The sequence below is a fragment of the Anomaloglossus baeobatrachus genome, chromosome 3 (assembly GCF_048569485.1).
Source record: "Anomaloglossus baeobatrachus isolate aAnoBae1 chromosome 3, aAnoBae1.hap1, whole genome shotgun sequence".
In the NCBI taxonomy this organism is placed as follows: domain Eukaryota; kingdom Metazoa; phylum Chordata; class Amphibia; order Anura; family Aromobatidae; genus Anomaloglossus; species Anomaloglossus baeobatrachus.
In genome coordinates, this window is record NC_134355.1 from 526,653,890 (window position 1) to 526,672,962 (window position 19,073).

The following is a 19,073-nucleotide window of genomic DNA, read 5'->3' on the forward strand; positions in this document are numbered from 1 at the left end:
CCACCGAAGTAACCTGGCCCTGATGCTGCCCCTAAGCAAACAGGCAGCACCCCTTGACCCCAGTCCAGCACAAGTTACCCGAGCGGGTTCTGTCCTTTTCAGGGGACCCACGTCCATGGGGAACCCTTGAAACCCCCAGAGGATTGCCACCGGTTGCGGTAGTGGCGGGCCTGGGCCATCACTTTCCTCCAGGCCCATCCTCCAAATCAGCCTCTCCGGAGGCGGTTACGGTATAGCCTTAAAACATATTTTTATTTACAGACCACAAGTTCATGGTTGCCCTGCCAGTTCTCGGGCTTGTCCGTAGTAGTTCTTACGTATTTGGTAAAGGGGTCCCAACGGGGACCAATTGCCGGCAACGACCGGTTCAAATCAAGGCTTTGTCAATCAGGTGAATCTTCGGTTAATCATTCACTTATTATTCAAAGAAACTTTAAACAGCACACTGGTGGTCCCAACGGGGGACACTTGCAACGGGACTCCGCTGCCATCACTCCGATTCTTCGGTGTCGGCCTCATACTCTGCCACCAGCATATCAAACATGCAGTGACAGGCCTGCTGTGAAAGGGGTGCCCGGTATCCGTTTCCACCATTGCACGGGGTGTAATAAACCACCGGTTCTCCCACGTAGCGGAGACGCTCACTTGCCGCTTCACTTTCAGCGGTGGGCTCAGCACTGGAGCTGGAGTCACTGGAGTCACTATCACTGGTCTCTGCGTCAGGTGGGTTGCCGCCAGCTGCCGCAGCGTCCTGGCTTCCAGTATCCAGCACATCAGATTCTTCCGCGGTAGCATGGGGCAGTAGGTCAGGTTGGTTAACGCTGAGGCGCCCCAGGAATAATGGTAGGGATGATACGAGGGCCGAGACAGTGCCGGGCCCCCCAGCCGCAGTGGCCGGTCCTGGTAGGACATGGGGACGTGGGCTACCCAACGGCTCCGTCACATCTGCTCCCTTCCCATACATTGGGGAAGTTGCAATCAGCGTTTCCACTTCACTGGTCCACTGCTCCATCATGAGGTATATCTGACTTTGCTGGCGTTGGTGGAACTCAATCACTCGGGCCTTCATCCATGCCATGGTCCCGGGCTCGGGGTCTGGCGCAATCACTGCCGAGACTTCTGGCACATTTTCTTTAAGGGGGCGCGGTCCCAGCGGCTCCCACAGGAGCAGTTCAGGGGGGCCCTGAGCGTCTGCAGCCGGCTGGTCCGCCGGGGCGGGTTGGCAGGGTATCGCTACCGGTTGGACAGGTAGGGGGCCTAGTGGCGGGGCGGCAGCAGCTAACACGGGTAGCGGGGAGGGAGGCAGGGTGAGCGGATGCAGGCCGTGCTCCTCAGCCGCAGTGGCCGATCCCTCGGGAATACAGGGGCGTGGGTCTCTTACCCGCTCCTCCAAATCCTCTTCCACCACGCGTCTCCGCATAGCAGCCACTACGTCCGCCATGTCGGTCTCCCACTCCTCCAGGAGGAGCTGCATGTGGGCTTGCAGACGGTTACTCAGCGGGGCGGTCCGGTCCCTCAGCGACATCGCCGTGCCGGGTGCGGGAGCGTCATCATTGGTAGTCGGACTGTGCATCTTGGCAACGAGGTCCTCCAGGAACCCAATAACGCTGCAGAGTCCTGGCGTCCCTGCTTTTATAGCCGCGGGCTACATGTGGCCAGACGCCATCAGTCCCCCTTAGTCTCTTTCCGGCTCCTCCTCTCCAGGGGCGGGGTTTTGGCCTTCGAACCTCCACTACTCGAGGAGGCGCTCGAGTGGGAATTTTTCGCGCCCAAGATGGCGGCTTCTCCAATTTTTCGGCCGGACACCTCCGGCGGTAACAAGGCACACCTCTACCAGACGGCAGAGCGGTAAGATCCTGTTCGTGACGCCAAGTTGTCGTGGGCGGAGGAGGGGATGGTGCTCTCTCCCACTGCTCGGGTCCGGCCGCTGCGGCTACTGCTGCTCGGTGGTGGCTTGAGCGGTGGGCCGGATCCCGGGGACTCGAGCGGCGCTCCTCGCCCGTGAGTGAAATGGGTGGGGATTGAATTGTGGGGATTTGGTTATTGTCCGTGACGCCACCCACGGTTGTGGTGATATTGGTGACACCACCGCTGCTCTGGACGGGGATCCCGGGAGCGATGACTGGGAGCAGCCTGGATGTTAGTTCTCCCCTCCGTGGGTAGGGGGTTGGTTGTCCCGGGGCCCGGTGATGGGGTAGGGATGGATCGCAGGCGGGTTACAGGGCCTGGCGAGGTGCAGGGTCGCGGGGGCAGCGCTGTGCCGCACGGCACGGTGGTACTCACTCAGACAATGATGAGGACACAGTTCTCGGTAAAACACACGGCTGGATGGACAGGTCCCACAGACGGCTGCAGTGTTTCTCCTCCCGGCAGGTTGATGGTGACTGCCTTTCCCTGCACCTGTGTAACGTGTACGGTTCCAATGGGTTCCCACTGGTAACCCGCTCCCCAGCTTGGATGGGGGCTGAAGGAGCCCCTTTTGCCCGCAGGCTCTGGCCCTGGGAACTTTAGCCTTGGCGGTGACTGTGTTTCCCTCTCTCGGTTGGACGGTTGCCTTCTGACGGGACTTGGCTGCTGGGAAACCCAGGAGGTTCCCTTCGCTAACAGATTTGGCAAATTCACGGCGACTCCTAGCCTTGCCAGGGTCCGTAAGCCCCTGCCGGATGGTGCTGGCTTCTCTTTGCGTACCAGTCCGGTACCGCAGGGCCACCGCCCATCCACGGTCCTTACGGTTAGCTCCAATAGGCCACTCCTGCAGACGGTCACCACCGTCTGCCAACCTTGCTGATCCGTCCGGGCCACACACCTCGACCAACTTCAGGCTGCTTAACTGCCACTTTCCTCCTTCCACTTTTACTTCCAAACTCTATCCACTCCTCAACTCATCTGCCTCCTTTTCCCACCTCCAGGACTGTGAGCTCCTCGGTGGGCGGGTCAACTGCCTGCCCCCCCCCCCCCCCTGGTGTGGACATCATCCCCTGGAGGAAGGCAACAAGGGTTTTTGTCTGACTTTGGTGTGCCTGACCGGGAGTGTGGGGTGTGTAGGTGTTGTTCTGTGACGACCTGGCTTGTCCAGGGCACCACATGTATATACTGTATAATATATCAAATGCTAATGCCAGTAATCTGTAAGAGATAAGCTGAGCCAATTAGGCTATGTCTGCACACTGCAGTTTTGTGTTCACCACAAAACTGCACCCTGGGGTCAGACAAAATGCAGCCTGTGGTCACAAAAACGTATCCAAAAACACATATGTTAACCATGTAGTTTCCATACATTTTTGACAATGCGATGGGTTTTTTTTAAGTCAATGGGTGAAAAATAGTGATGGGTGGTAAAAATAAAGAAAAAAAATTAAAGCAAGTGCACTATAGTTATCAAGGCAGTGGTGCAACTGTAACTGTTCCCGTGGCCTCTCATTCACTTCCGGGGCTGCTCTTTACCTTCATTGCATATGCACTGCTTCCCTCGCCCACAGACGTCTGTGTTTGGTTGCAGTCAGATTTGACCCCAGACTGAGTGACAGCAAGTCTGGCGCTTCAAATTACAAAACCAGTCTGCTTGTCTATATTGTACAGTAAAAATAAATAAATAAAAAAATTGATGTAGGATCTACCCATATTATGATCCCCAGCACAGATAAAGCATATAGCTACAGGCTGCAGCTCCTAGCCATGTGCCTATCTTGGCTGTGTATCAAAATATGAGTAACCGCATGTGGCAAAAAAAGTAGTGTGGGGTCCCCTCAAAGTTTGATAGCCAGCCAAGCTAAAGGCTTACAGCTGGGGACTGGTATTCTCAGGCTGGGGAGACCTATACTTGTTGGGCCAGCCCAGCCTAAAAATAGCAGCCTGCAGCCACCCAGGATTGCCGCATCCATTAGATGCGACAATCCCAGCACTTTACCTGGTTCTTCCCAATTGGAGTATTATATCTCTCATCTTTTTTATATTAGGAATGGATATAACATTTGAAAACAAATGTAAAAATCTTATATGAATTTTCTTCATTTAAATGGTTTTTATTGATTTTCAAATGTTGGGTAGGGTATGAACTAGAAAACTATGGGGATACAGAAGGAAAAATTAGGGATAGTCATTACATGAGGTAAAAGGGGGAAAATAAATAAACAAAGCAATTTACATGGAAAGATCAGAGCTTTTTGCTTTTGTTAACAGTTCGTTAATCTGAGTGAGTATTTTTACAATTATTATATATACACATCATAGCTGGATATATAATAGCATAAACAGAGCTTAGTCTTAGTCAATTGAGTCATTAATATACAAGTTGTGTGTGAACGTTTTGATCCAAGGAAGCCATTTTTTTATTGTATTTTTCGTAGTTCTTCTCTCTTAGAGCCAAATTATATTCAAATGTATTGTAGAGGGAAACGCTCTCCACTAGGTCCTCTATTTTGTCTGGAAACACCTGTTTTCATCTTGACGCTATAAGATGTTTTATGGTTAGTAAAATATGACAGATGATATGTCTAAATTAGTTTGGAATGTCTTCAAGACCTAATGATTGCAGAATTAGCTGGGAAGTGAGCGGGATATTTAGATGAGTAATTTTTAATATAAGGCCTTGTGTGTCCAACCACACATTATCAAGGATTGGGCAGTTCCAAAATATATGAGTTAGGCTTCCCTTTTCCCAACAATTCTTCCAGTAGAGGGGTGATTTTTCTGGATAAATCATGTTTAATTTTTGCAGGGTGAAATACTACTTAGAGAGTACTTATAGTATGTTTCTTGAAGAGTAATGCAGGGGGAGTTTGTGTACATATTATCTAAGATTTTCAAAAACCTCTCCTCCTCAATTTTTATTCCCAGGTCTTTTTCCCATGTTGTTAGATAGGGCCCTTTTTGAAGGCCTGTGTCTTCATTAAGTACCGTATAAATATTATTAGTTTTCCATGTTTGGGCGTTTAGAGGGGGTTATTCAGTAGATTGACTATAATGCATGGTAATTTAAGTTTGACTTCTTCCATTAAAAAATGTTGATTTATGCGTAACCAATCTCTATACTCATTGTTGGGGAGACCAAATTTGAGTTTTATCTCTCCAAAGGTGACCGGGATGTCATCTATAATGATATCCAATAGATTTGTTATACCGTGTTGTTTCCAGGATGCTAGATTTATTTTGGGGATAATAAATTCTAGGGTTTTTAGGGGTATGAATTTTGAAGTATCATTTGTTTTGCACTAGGCATTGAGGAGAGAGATTTCCAGACAATGATGGTAGACTTTTGTAGCATATTTTTAGGTAAGGGTCTTGAAAGACCCATGAGATGAGCCAGCAATAGGGCAAGTAGAGATTTGTTGTTGTTTAAACTTCTTTCAATCAATCAGCTGAGTTGTCTCCATCTTGCAGCCATTTTTGGCTAAGCTTTGTAACTTGCTGATTAGTAAGCAGATATGTTAGAGGGGCTTAGTCCACCACTCTTTTTATGTTATGCTAAGATGGATCTTGCAACTCTAGGTTTAATGTTGTTCCATATGTATTTGACTAACTGGCGTTGGAGGTTTTGTAGCCATGATTTGGGAATGATTAAGGGCATAGAGCACAAAACATATACTGTATGAGTTTTGGCAGGATTGACATCTTGTATGAGACTACTCTTCCTATCCATGAGAGTTCAACTTTTGCAAGGTTGAATTATATTTGATAAGGGTTTCGTTAAAAAGATTCTTAGGTATGATATTTTTTCATTCTGCCACTTGAGTGAGTATTCCTTTTTAATACTGTCTTGAATATCTTGGTCCGTATGAAAGTTGATTATTTGGGATTTTGTTTGTTTAACTTTATAGAAAGAAAACAGAGAAAAGCTATTTAGTATTTTAAATAGGTGTCTGATGGAGTTTATGGGGTCAGAAAGGGTGAGAAGGATGTTGTCAGCAATTTATATTTTTTCAGGTTGAGGAATATTCCCTTTAGGTCACCACTCCTTCTAATTGTTTCCGCTAGGGGCTCGAAGAATAGAGCAAATAGGATGGGCGAGAGAGGGTACCCCTGCCTTGCCTTGTTCCATTGGATAAGGCAAATCTTTTAGAGGTAAAATTGTTTACATAAATATTTGCCAATGAGGAGGAGTATAGAGTTAAAATAGAGTTGAAAATGTAGCCTTAAATTTCGAATTACTTCAGGGTGGAAAAAAGGAAGCCCCAATATACCCTATCGAATGCCTTCTTGGCATTCAGCGCTAGTAGAATTGATGGTGTACTCTTTTTTTCTATGTCTGTAAAGGTCTGAATAATAAGGGGCAAAGGCTTCGGATATGTCCTTGGGGTGTTTATATACTTGGTTCTTGATATTTACTTGTAGGATTCTGGTTTAAAATCTTTGTTGTTTAATTCTGTTTGCAAACATTTTTGATGGTTTGTTATTTGAGTGGTAAAAATTTACTTTGGCTGCACTTGTAATTTTGTCGTATTTTTCTGACAACAGGCTTTTTTTGGTTCTATTCTAAGTTTTAAAATCTCTGAATGTAAGTTAAGCAAATGGCTTTTTTGTAGGCAGGATTCTAAATCTCGAATTTTGGTGATAATGAGGTCTGTTTTTTCTCTATTGATTTTTTTCTGTCTGCTGTTTTGTTGAATGAGGAGACCCCGTATAACAGCTTTGTGGGCTGAACAGAGTGTATGTGTGGATATTTCTTCCATATAATTTTCCTTGAAATAGTTATGGGGAGCATCTTCTATAGTCTCTTTATACTTGGGATGGTGGATAATGTAGGAGTTACATCTCCAGAGCCTATTAGGGGTGGGGATGGAGCCTGCTTCTATGATGAATACTATGGCTAAGTGGTCTGACCATGTTCATTTTTCAATTTTGAGAGATTTAATTTGTCTAAGTGAAAAGATATCTGGTACGACCAAATCTATGTGTGCAAAAGATTTATGTCTGCCTGAAAAGTGCGAAAACTCAATTGAATTGGTGTTTAGGCTTCTGAACACATCATATAGCTCTTCTTTTGATAACGATGGGTCTAAATTGTGGACAGATTGCCTTGAATGTGTGTTTGAGTCCATAATACCAATACGGTACCATGTTGAAGTCTCCGAACAGTACCAGGCCACCCCTCTGATATTTTCGTACCAATTTTAATAATTTATTTATAAAGGTGATCTGGCCACTATGCAGAGCAAATAACTTTACTAGGGTAAAAATATTCCCATTTAATTTGCAGACTAGAATAATATATCTCCCCTTGTCATCGCTTATCGAGGTCAGACATTCAAACAATATTGTGTTTTTAATCTGGATTAACACTGCAGCTGTCTCTATGACATTAGAGGTGTTAAATATATGGGGATAGTTACTATTACTAAATTTAGGGGGGTTACTGGAGGAAAATTTAGACTCCTGTAGCACAATGATATCTGTGTTTGTATTTTTGATTTGTTTCCAATCCTGTATCTTTTTTAGGGCTGTTGAGACCATTGACATTATAGGACATGCATTTAATACTTATTATATAGCCATGAAAATATACTCACAGTCAGATGTATTCTATGTTCAAGTAAAGAAAGGTTAGTGATGGACGAATCTGTTACACTAATCTATATCATTATCCTGTAGAGAAAAAATATTTTAACTAACGCAAAATAACCATAACTATCATAACCAAAACAAATGAATTGCCTCGAAAAAAAGTCCAGAGGAACCTGCATGGATGGAAAAAGAGTTCAACTCCATGTGGTAGTATAGAGTGGGAGCAAGAGAACGTAATTAATGAGTCATAAATGAACCCTTGGACCATAGGTCCTCAGTCATGAGTCAAGTATTTTGAGGTTCTTTAGAATTTTTACTCCTTCTTCAGGGTTTGTTATTGCAGTAATTTTCTCCTCATGTGTGATAAGGGGTTTTGTGGGGAATCCCCAGTGGTAGTTTATGTTTTTGTTTCTCTGGGCTTTTGTAATCGCTCAAAATGAGTTCCTTAGGTTCATAGTTTCCTTTGGGAGATCTGAGAACACTTTCTCAGATAGTTCATAAATTTTTCTTTTGTCTGGAAGAAGTGAATTTTAAGGATTACATCCCTTGGAGTGTCCAGTGGTATGAATCTAGGTTTAGGAAGACGATGTGCTCGATCCACTGTAAGGTCCAGTTCTCTTAGAGCTGGTATTGTTTTCTGGAGAAGAATCTTTATGCAGGGCTGCAGGTCATCTGTCTTTACTGATTCAGGTATACCTCTTATGTTGATGTTGTTCTGTCTATTTCAATCCTCTAGATCGGCTATTTTGGCTTTCAGGGAGTGTAAACTGTCTTTCATTTTATTTTGGGTTTTAACGATGGATTTTGTGGTTTTAGTTAGGTCAGATACTTCCACTTCGATGCATTCTACTTTGAAGGCAATGGCTTCAAATGATGATTTAATTTGGTTAAGTTGGTTACTAAAGTCGGCTTCCATGTATTCCTTGAGTGCCAGCAGTATGTTACTTAGAAGATCTTTTGAAATAGGTTGGTCTGTTGTTTTAAAGTTTTGTAGTGGGTCACTGGATGAGTTGTAACTTTTGTAGTCTTTTGTAGTCTTGGCCGCTGTTTCATTGGGCTAGGATTGAGTGAAGAGTCCGGTACAAAGTCTGAGTCTGATATTGGGCAAGCTGTATCATTGTGTAAACATTTCCCTGAATCTAATTCCTTTCTCTTCTGCCTTGCTGTCGTCGGACTTCATAGCATTGAGTAGTCTGCCTTCAGGTCCCACTGCTGGGACCATGAATCCTCTTGGAGTGGGAGAGATTTTTTGTTGATGTCTGGGTTGACTTTTGCTTTAGCCATACTTTTCTCAAGTTGGGGGTATTTGTTGGTTGTCTCTTGTTCAAAGTGTGGCTGTGTTTTGGCCATTGTTTTCTCTTTTTGTTTTTCAGAGGCCATTTTGATAAGTATACTTGATCACAGTATCAGTGCTTGGAATCTTATTAATTGGAAATTGAGTTTTCTACCATACTGATTGGAATAAACATATTGGTTAATAGTGAGTGGACTTCTGCCTTGCTTTCTTATGCTGTAGTTGGTGTGGACTCCTGAATAGGTGAGGAGATTGATTTGAGATATTGAGGATTACAGAATCCTGCTTAGGTTCTTATTATGGTGTCGTTCTAATGCAGATTTTGTTAATTTATTTTGGGCTCTCCAGTAGTTTGGGAGTAGTAGAGACTAGGACTTTATATTCCAGGCAGTTGTCAGTGGATATAAGTAAAGCTGGTGTCACACTAAGCGACAGCGACAACGACGTCGCTGTTACGTCACCATTTTCGGTGACGTAACAGCGACCTTGTAAGTCGCTGTTATGATCGCTGCTTAGCTGTCAAACACAGCAGAAGCAGCGATCATAACATCGCTGTGCTACATGTGCAGAGAGCAGGGAGCCGCGCTTAGCGCTGGCTCCTTGCTCTCCTAGGTACAGTACACATCGGGTTAATTAACCCGATGTGTGCTGCAGCTACATGTCACAGTGCAGAGAGCAAGGAGCCGCGCGCACTGCTTAGCGCTGGCTCCTTGCTCTCCTTGCTACAGTATACATCGGGTTAATTACCCGATGCATACTGCAGCCACATGTCACAGTGCAGGAGCCGGCGCTGGCAGCAAGAGCGGAGGCTGGTAACCAGCGTAAACATCGGGTAACCAGGGAAAGGTCTTCCCTTGGTTACCCGATGTTTACGCTGGTTACAGCTTACCGCAGCTGCCAGTGCCGGCTCCTGATCGCTTCATTTCGTCGCTCTCTCGCTGTCACACACAGCGATGTGTGTGTCACAGCGGGAGAGTGACGACCAAAAAATGAAGCTGGACATTCAGCAACGACCGGCGACCTCACAGCAGGGGCCAGGTCGTTGCTGGATGTCACACACAGCGACAGCGACGGGACGTCGCTGCAACGTCACAGAAAATGGTGACGTAGCAGCGACGTCGTTGTCGTCGTCGTTATGTGTGACACCAGCTTTAGTTTGGTATGATAACAGAGTGGATGTCTATTGCAGTAGATAATTAGACTATTGTTAACTGTAATCTTTTACACATTGAAACTTTCTAGCGATCCCACCAGCGATCCCAACCTGGCCGGGATCGCTACAAAGTCTCTGGTGAGCTGTCAAACAGGCAAACCTGGCCAACGACGCAACAGCGATCCGGACCTGCAGAACGACCTTGCTAGTCATTGGGGACGTTGTAAAGCAGCTTTTTGAAAGGGAAGTCGCTAACGAAGTCGCTGTAAAGTCCCCTTTACACACTAAAACTTTGCTGCACAGCGGGAAACAAAGGACTAAAGAATGGTCCTGAACGATTTCTAGCGATCACAACTTCACAGCAGGGGCCAGGTCGCTGACGTGTTTCACACACTGCAATGTAGCTGGGGAGGTCGCTATAACGTCACAAAACCGGTGACGTTACAGCGATGTCATTTGCATACCTCCCAACTTTGAAAGAATGGAAAGAGGTACAAAGTATGCGGCAAATTTTTAGGCCACGCCCATGCCCACGCCTATAACCATGCCCAGTCAGCAATGACAATCATTGTTTTAGAAACAATAATTAAAAAAATATACAGAGATTTATTTCTAAGTAGTAAATTAAAATATAAATGCAAACTTGGCCGTGTTACATTTAAACTAGAATATTTTAGACCACAAAATTCTGTTTTAAAGCAGATCTTTCCCCTAAATCTGCCCCATGTACAAAACTGCAGACTTCATGACAGATCCGCTCTATTAGATAAAATATCTGTAATACTGTGTTTTTGGTTAATGGGAGGAATTAGTGAATATGGGCAACTTACTGATTGTTCCAATTGTAGAGACACAGGGGTCAGTGGGTGCTCTCGTCCGCTGATCCAGTCGCCTTTAAAAAGACAGCAAGGCCCAGGGCTCATCCCAACTGAACGCCTGACATCCTTAATCCCTCCCTCTCCTCCTCAGCTGTGATCCGATCGCAGGATCAGATCACAGTGTAATGGCTCACGCTCATAGCACAGCAGGAGCCGAGGGTCATTAGCATATCGCATCACGTGATATGCCAGTGTGACTTCAGCTTGGTATGTGCGCAGTGCGGAAAAGAACACACCCTCTGGCAGACTGGAGAAATGTAAACACTGTTTGTAAAAAAAAAAAAATGCATCCAAAATGCATGCATTTTGGATGCATTTTCCATGTGTTTTGCATGCATTTTTGGCAGTGCGTTCCCCCGTCAATTCAGCTCTGCTACATGCCCGCTGACAGCAGACAGAGTCGCGCGATGAGAATGAACTCGGATGAACTTCACCCGACTTCATTGTCACCCCGCGGCTCTGTCTGTCGCGTCCTGGTTAGCGGTCAACCGGTGAAGGACTCACCGGTGACCGCATATCCCCTGAGTCACTGAAGTGAGCAGTGCGATCAGCGGTGCCATCACTCAAGTTACCCGTGGCCAGTTGGAGTCCTCCATCTGAGACCGCAACTCACCTGTGATGTCATCACTGATCGCTCTGCTCACTTCAGTCACTCGGGCAACTTGCTGTAACAGTTGGAGGATCCAGCGGTGGCTGCGGGTAACCTGAGTGACGTCATCGCTGATCGTGCGGCTCACTTCAGTTGCTGCGTGGAGCTGATAGAGAGCGGTCTGGTCTGTGACCGCTCCTGTCAGCTTCATGTAGCAGAGCTGGATGCGTCGCGGAACCTCATGTGGATTACGTCGGACCTGGAGGGGTATTTGGGAATTAATAAAGTGGTGAAAGAGGGTGGGGTTTTTTTGTCTTTTATTCCAAATAAAAGGATTTTTTGGATGTGTGTGTTTATTTTCTTTAACTTACAGGTTAATCATGGAAGGTATCTCAGGGAGACGCCTGCCATGATTAACCTAGGACGTAGTGCAGCTATGGGCTGCCATTAACTCCTTATTACCCCGATTGCCATCGTACCAGGTCAATTCTGGATGAGCCGGGTAGAGTCCCAGGACTGGCACATCTAATGGATTTGGCAATTCCGCGCGGCTGCTGGCTGATAGTTAGGCTGGGGGGCTCCCCATAATGTGGAGCTCCCCATCCTGAGAATTCCAGCCTTGAGCCGTGTGGCTTTACCCTGGCTGGTATCAAAATTGGGGGGGGGGAACCGCACGTCGTTTTTTTTAATTATTTATTTTACTCCACAATATAGACCTGCCCACCGGCGGCTGTAATTGGTTGCAGTGAGACAGCTGTCACTCAGCGTGGGGGCATGTCTGACTGTAACCAATCATAGGTGCTGGTGGGCGGGGAAAGCAGGGAACATGAGATGGAATAATGAGCAGCCGGCATTAAAGAGGAAAAGCCGCCGGAGCAGTATGAATGCTGTGCAGTGAGACGCCAGTGAGCTGTGAGTAAGAGAGGGGGGCAGACCGACCGACGATAGTACAGCTAGTACACACATATATTTGAAGAAAAATTTACAAAATTCACATGAACAGACGTAAATCTACACACAGTCATACACACATCATACACACAGACACATTAGAGGTATTAATATGGGGAAGTCGGCAGCAGCCTTACTCACCTCCCCTGCTTGTCTTCGTCCAGCTCCTCCAGGGTATGTGGCTGACAGGCCGCACTGCATGATGGCTGGGGGCAAATACAGCACAGGGGGCATAGCAGCACTGGGTGGGGCATATATGTTACTGGGGTCACCAGGGGGTATACTGGTATTACTGGGGGTGCATAGACATCACTGGGGGCATCCATGTTACTCGGGTGGCATACACATTACTGGGGTCCGTGGGGGGGCATACACATTACTAGGGGAATAAACATTACTGGGGTCAGTGGAGGGGGCATACACATTACTGGGGTCTGTGGGGGGGCATACACATTACTAGGGGCATAAACATTACTGGGGTCAGTGGGGGGCATACACATTACTGGGGCCTGTGGAGCCTAGATACTGACAGTGGTGGCCTGTGGGGCACATATACTGGCCCTAGGGATGCTTAGGGCACAGGCTGGCAGCAGTGGAAGATGCTCAGGGCCCAAGCTGGCAGCACTGGAGGGTGCTGAGGGCATAAGCTTGCAGCACTGCGGGGGGGCGCTGAGGGCACAGGCTGGCAGCACTGCGGCGGGGCACTGAGGGCACAGGCTGGCAGTACTGGGGGGAACTGAGGGCACAGGATGGCAGCACTGAGGGCACAGGATGGCAGCACTGGGGGGGCACTGAGGGCTACTCTGGTTGCTTTCTCTGAGTCCCCTCTGTTTCTGCTTTTTTCTATTGCAGGTACAGGGGGACCTGAGAAGACAAGTGCTGTACTCTCCCCTGCTCCCCCCTCCTGCACTCACTCTGCACTGTCCTCCTGCAGGCACACTGCTCCCCCCTCCTACACTCACTCTGCACTGTCCTCCTGCACTGACTCTGCTCTCCCCTCCTGCACTCACTCTGCTCTCCCCTCCTGCACTCACTCTGCACTGTCCTCCTGCACTCACTCTGCACTGTCCTCCTGCACTCACTCTGCGCTGTCCTCCTGCACTTACTCTGCGCTGTCCTCCTGCACTCACTCTGCGCTGTCCTCCTGCACTCACTCTGCGCTGTCCTCCTGCACTCACTCTGCGCTGTCCTCCTGCACTCACTCTGCGCTGTCCTCCTGCACTCACTCTGCACTATCCTCCTGCACTCACTCTTCACTGTCCTCCTGCACTCACACTGCACTGTCCTCCTGCACTCACACTGCACTGTCCTCCTGCACTCACTCTGCACTGTCCTCCTGCACTCACTCTGCACTGTCCTCCTGCACTCACACTGCTCACTCACACTGCTCTCTCCCTGCTGCTGCTCTTACCTCAGTTGCAGAACAAACGAAGCAGCCGCTGTGGAGAGCCGGTCACGTGTGAGAATCCTGGGCAGAAGAGGCAGGCAAAGGGGGCGTGGCCACCATAGAACGAGCAGCAGGAGGGGACAAGGAAGGCATCCCAAGGAGTGTATGTGTCCAGCATTCAGAGAGGGCGTGGACGACAGCAAAGCAGCGTGCCCAGCAGCATAGATGCCATGGAAGGCATCCAGAAAGTGTGGCCTGCATCCGGAGGGGGCGTGGTCGGCAGAGTGCGGGGGCATGGCAGCTGCCTCTCACTACACTGCGGGATTACAGAGCTCCCGGGCGTGAGAACGGGACTGGACTATAAAACCAGGGCTGTCCCGCTGTATCCGGGACGGTTGGGAGGTATGCATTTGCGATGTTGCAGTGTGTAAAGCCACCTTAATAAAGGGGCCTTTAGTTAAGGATATTCTGTGTAGTTTCCAGGTGTCATGGTGCTGGTGGTTACCACGGTGATGAAGTTAATGATAATGACTCATTGACAGCAAGTGAGTATGGGTTGGCTATTTGCACCCGTACTCTGCTGTATGGATTCCACATAATGTCTTATTTGTCGGTCGTTTTCTGCAGCTCTATTTTGAAGTTAGCAGGGTAATTCTTCTGCATAAAGCTATGCGCTGAGGTAGCTGCTTGCTGTCAGTGAAAGAGTGTTTGCTCTTAAAGTGAACCTGTCAGGTGCAATATGCACCCAGAACCACGAGCAGTTCTGGGTGAATATTGCTGATCCCAGCCTAAAGGGTGCTTTACACGCTGCGACATCACTAACGATATATCGTCGGGGTCACGTCGTTAGTGACGCACATCCGGCGCCGTTAGCGACATCACAGCGTGTGACACTAAGGAGCGACGATCAACGAGCACAAAAACGTGAAAAATCGTTGCTCGTTGACACATTGCTCCTTTTCAAAATATCGTTGCTGCTGCACGTACGATGTTGTTCGACGTCCCTGCGGCAGCACACATCGCTATGTGTGACACCGCAGGAACGACGAACATCTCTTTACCTACGTCCACTGGCAATGAGAAAGGAAGGAGGTGGGCGGCATGTTCCAGCCGCTCATCTCCGCCCCTCCTCTACTATTGGACGGCTGCCGTGTGATGTCGCTGTGACGCCGCACGAACCGCCACCTTAGAAACGAAGGTGGATCGCCAGCCAGAGCGACATCTCAGGGAAGGTAAGTCCGTGTGACGGGTGTTAGCGATGTTGTGCGCCATGGGCAGCGATTTGCCCATGATGCACAACCGACGGGGGCGGGTACACTCGCAGCGTATAAAGTACCCTTAACTGTCCCTGTATATGTGGCACCCCTGACTGTCAGGTGCCACGGGAACTACATCCAATCCCGGATTCCTGGAAGACCAGTGCTGGTAAACACCACAACACACACAAAAAACATGCCCATTTTCCCAGACTGGGTAACAGGCTAGAGATGGACTTGATGGGTGGTCACCTATAGACTAGGACGCATCCAATCCACTAATCAGAAACCTGGGAGGAGGAGGGACTAGTCAATGAAGTGGACGGACAACGGACATCTTGAGAGATGGAAAGTAACCAGACACCAAGTCAGTCAGAAGTTGACGTGATGACGGGAAAATGTGCAGTGACCTACTGAGTAAAAAGGAGTACGGTTGCCAGAGAGAGTACGGTGAAGTACTCACTGGACCGAGCACCGACGGGGTACAAAGCCCTAGTTCAGGAAGACGCTTTAAACTCACTGGATAACAATCTGCCCGATTAGTGGAGCATCAAGGACCTTGCCGACATTAGTGTACAGGGCACAGCAGCAGAGAGGAAACCTGAGAACGGGGAGAGAGGTCCGACCCACGAGAGGTTCAAGCTACCTGCCGTATGGGCCAAGACGGAGACAACAGGAGGGGACCCCAAAAACACTCCACGCCACGGGGACCCACTGACTACTACTACAGGGTGCATAGAGGTAAAGCTCACCAGTTCACTACACCGGCACTGGAACAAAGGGAATACCGGATTGGTAAAGACCAGCACTAACCAGGTGGCAGCAACTCCAAAGCAGTGAGTAAAGTACAAGTTAACCTGCAGCACCTGTGTCGTCTGAGTTCTTCCTACGTCCACACCCATATACAACCACCATCATCCTCCCCTGGGGCCTAGCTCTACTTGCGGAGAGCCATTACACCTAAGCTGCCCAATACAACCAGCCCCAGCAGTAAGAGGCTTTGCAGAGGCGTTTTTCCCCACATAGCTGAATACCGCAAGTGGCGTCACGAAAAACTCTTTATTTTATTTATTTTTCCCTTGTACAAATTCCCCTTTTAAGCGACCCCCAGGGTCACGGAATCGGGCAATGGCCACCCAGTGAAATATCCCATGGGTCATGCGCACTATGAAGTCGGGTGTACGTGTCCCAGCTTCAAACTGAAGTACTGCGTATGACCCAAACTCCGGGGTCATGCACACTGAGCCGATATCCCCCGTGAGACACAATGGCGGCAGAGAGGTCAGTGAGTTCATCCTCTGACGCTGCGTTTTCATTAGCGTGTTAGCACGCCCATAGGGACGTACTAAAAAGCTAATGGGGGCGACTGGCCAGCGAACTAACTCCCAGGGGACTAGTGCCCTTGTACATTAGCATATGGTAACAGATCATTAGAAAAACCTTTTATGAAGATCTCTTTATCTATGCTAGTGTATACAGGGACAGTTACGCCCTGTGCGCACTTACCGGATTTTGCCGCGGATTTTCTGCGGATTTGCTGCATGTTTCGCTGCAGAAAATGTTCATAACATCTCTGCAGTGAATCACCAGCAAAACCTATGGGAAAAAAAAATCCTGTGCGCACTAGGTGGATTTTGACAGCTGCATGTTTTGCTGCGGGATTCCCGCAGCAAAAACAATTGCATATCAATTTTTTTCCGCACATCGCTGCGGGATTTCACTCCATTGACTCCAATGTAATCGTGAAATCCCGCAGGGAATAACGCAGGCAGCAAATTCTGTGCGGTTCACTGCGTTTTCCTGCGTTATTCCCTGCTGTATTTCGCGGTTTACCTGCGGTAATGTACATCGCTTGCCTGCGGTTTTGCAGGGAAGTGATGTCATTACAGGAAGAGGAAGCAGAGCAGAGAGTAAACACACACACATCACAGACACACACACAGACATCACAGACACAGAACACACACACACACAGACATATAGAACACACATAGAAAGCAAACGGAAATATAGAAAACAAAACACGTGGGCTCCACTGTATATTTACCGTCCAGCCGAGGTAAGCACACAGCGGCGGCACGGTATTCTCAGGCTGGGGAGGGAGAGGGGCAGGGTTAATATCCCCCGCCTCCCTCCCTCCTCCCGCAGCCGAGAATATCAGCCGCAGCTGCCCCGGGACTGTCGCATGCATTATGCGGCAGTACCGGCGTGTCCCCGGCTCTTCCTGCAGCCGTTTTGCAGTGTCAGTCAGGGTAATACAAGGAGTTAATGGTGGCGGATCACCGCCATTAACTCCAGGCTTGATCATGGCAGCGTCTATGTGACAGCTGACATGATCAACCCGTAAGTAAAGTGAAAAAAAAACACAGAAAAATCCTTTATTTTAAATAAAACACAAACAAGCCTCGTTCACCCTTTTATTAACCCCTCCCGAAACAAAGCTCCGGCGTAATCCACAGCTCCGACGTCCTGCGATGCTTACATCCAGCCACGACTGACACAGACACTGCTGAATGCAGCCTCGCAGCAAGACAGCAGAGGTAACCACAGGGCATTTCCCACGGCCGGTAATGTGAACTCACTGCCGACCGTGAGAAATGCAGCGTGTGCTCACAGGGACTCTATCTATCCCTCTATCTATCCTTCTATCTATCTATCCCTCTGTCTGTCTATCTATTCTTCTATCTTTTCTTCTGTCAATTTCTCTATATCAGAATGAAATGACTTTTTTTTTTCTTTTTTCAATGTGCTTTATTGCATTGAATGCAATAAAGCACATACCAAATCGCACGCGGCAAAACCGCGGTAATACCGCGAACAATACCGCGGTAAAACCGCAGCAAACCGCATGCGGTTTTCGGGTGCGGTTTGCCACAGTTTTTTACCGCGGGTGCGGTAATCTTTGAATACCTGCGGAATTTTCTTGAGAAAATTCCATTTTCCAGTGCGCACAGGGCCTTAGGCAGGGATTAGCAATATGCACCTGTCGCGGGCGGGGAGGAGGGTGTCAGCACACTACGCTCACCCCTTCTGCTCGGGTCCGGCGGCTGCTGCTCAGTGGTGGCTCGAGCTGTGGGCCGGATCCCGGGGGTTTCTCGAGCGGCACTCCTCGCCCGTGAGTGAAAGGGGATTTGTTGGGTGTGGGGATGATTATTGTCCGTGACGCCACCCACGGTTGTGGTGATTTCACCACCGCTGCTCTATACGGGGATCCCGGGGATGGTGATGCGGAGCAGCCAGGTGTTGTGTTGCCCCTCCGTGGGTAGGGGTTGGTGATCCCGGGGCCCGATGATGGTGAGGGAGGTGCAGGGCCTGGTGGGCGCAGGGACGCGGGGGCAGCGCTGTGCCTTGCGGCACTGTGGTACTCACTCAGCCTGAGACGTTGACACAGTTTTACGGTAAACCAAACGGCTGGATAGACGGTCCCACGGACGGCTGCACTTGCTCTCCCAGTAGGTGACGGTGATGTCCCTTTTCCTTGCACCTTGGTGTACTTGTTGGTTGCGATGGGTCCCCACCGGTAACCCGCTCCCCGGCTTCAAGCTGGACCGGGGGAGCTCTACTCTTTGCCCACAGGCGCTGGCCCTAAGAAACTGGTGCCTTGGCGGTGGCGGTGTCTCTTCTATACTGGCTGGGCTGTTGCCTTCAATCGGGACTTGGTTGTTGGGGAATCTACGTCCCCTTCACTGACGGATTCGGCAAATTATGGCGACTCCAAGCCTTGCCGGGGTCCGAGAGGCCCCTGCCCTGGTGCTGACTGTCCTTCGGAACACTGCTCCAGACCTCCGGGCACACAGCCAACGGGGTCCTTCCAGGAACTTCCAAACGGTCCCCCTCCAGACAGTCACCGCCGTTGCTGACCTTGCTGACCTGGTCCTACACACAGCTGGACCCTTCAGGCTTTCTTTCTTTCCTGTCACCTCACTTGCTTTCCTCCTTTACCACTTTTCTACTTTCACTACTTGTTTACTCCTCCACTTAGCTCCTCACTCCTGCTCCTCCCTGAGCTATCTGCCTGGTTTCTCCCGCCTCCAGAGCTGTGAACTCCTCGGTGGGCGGAGCCAA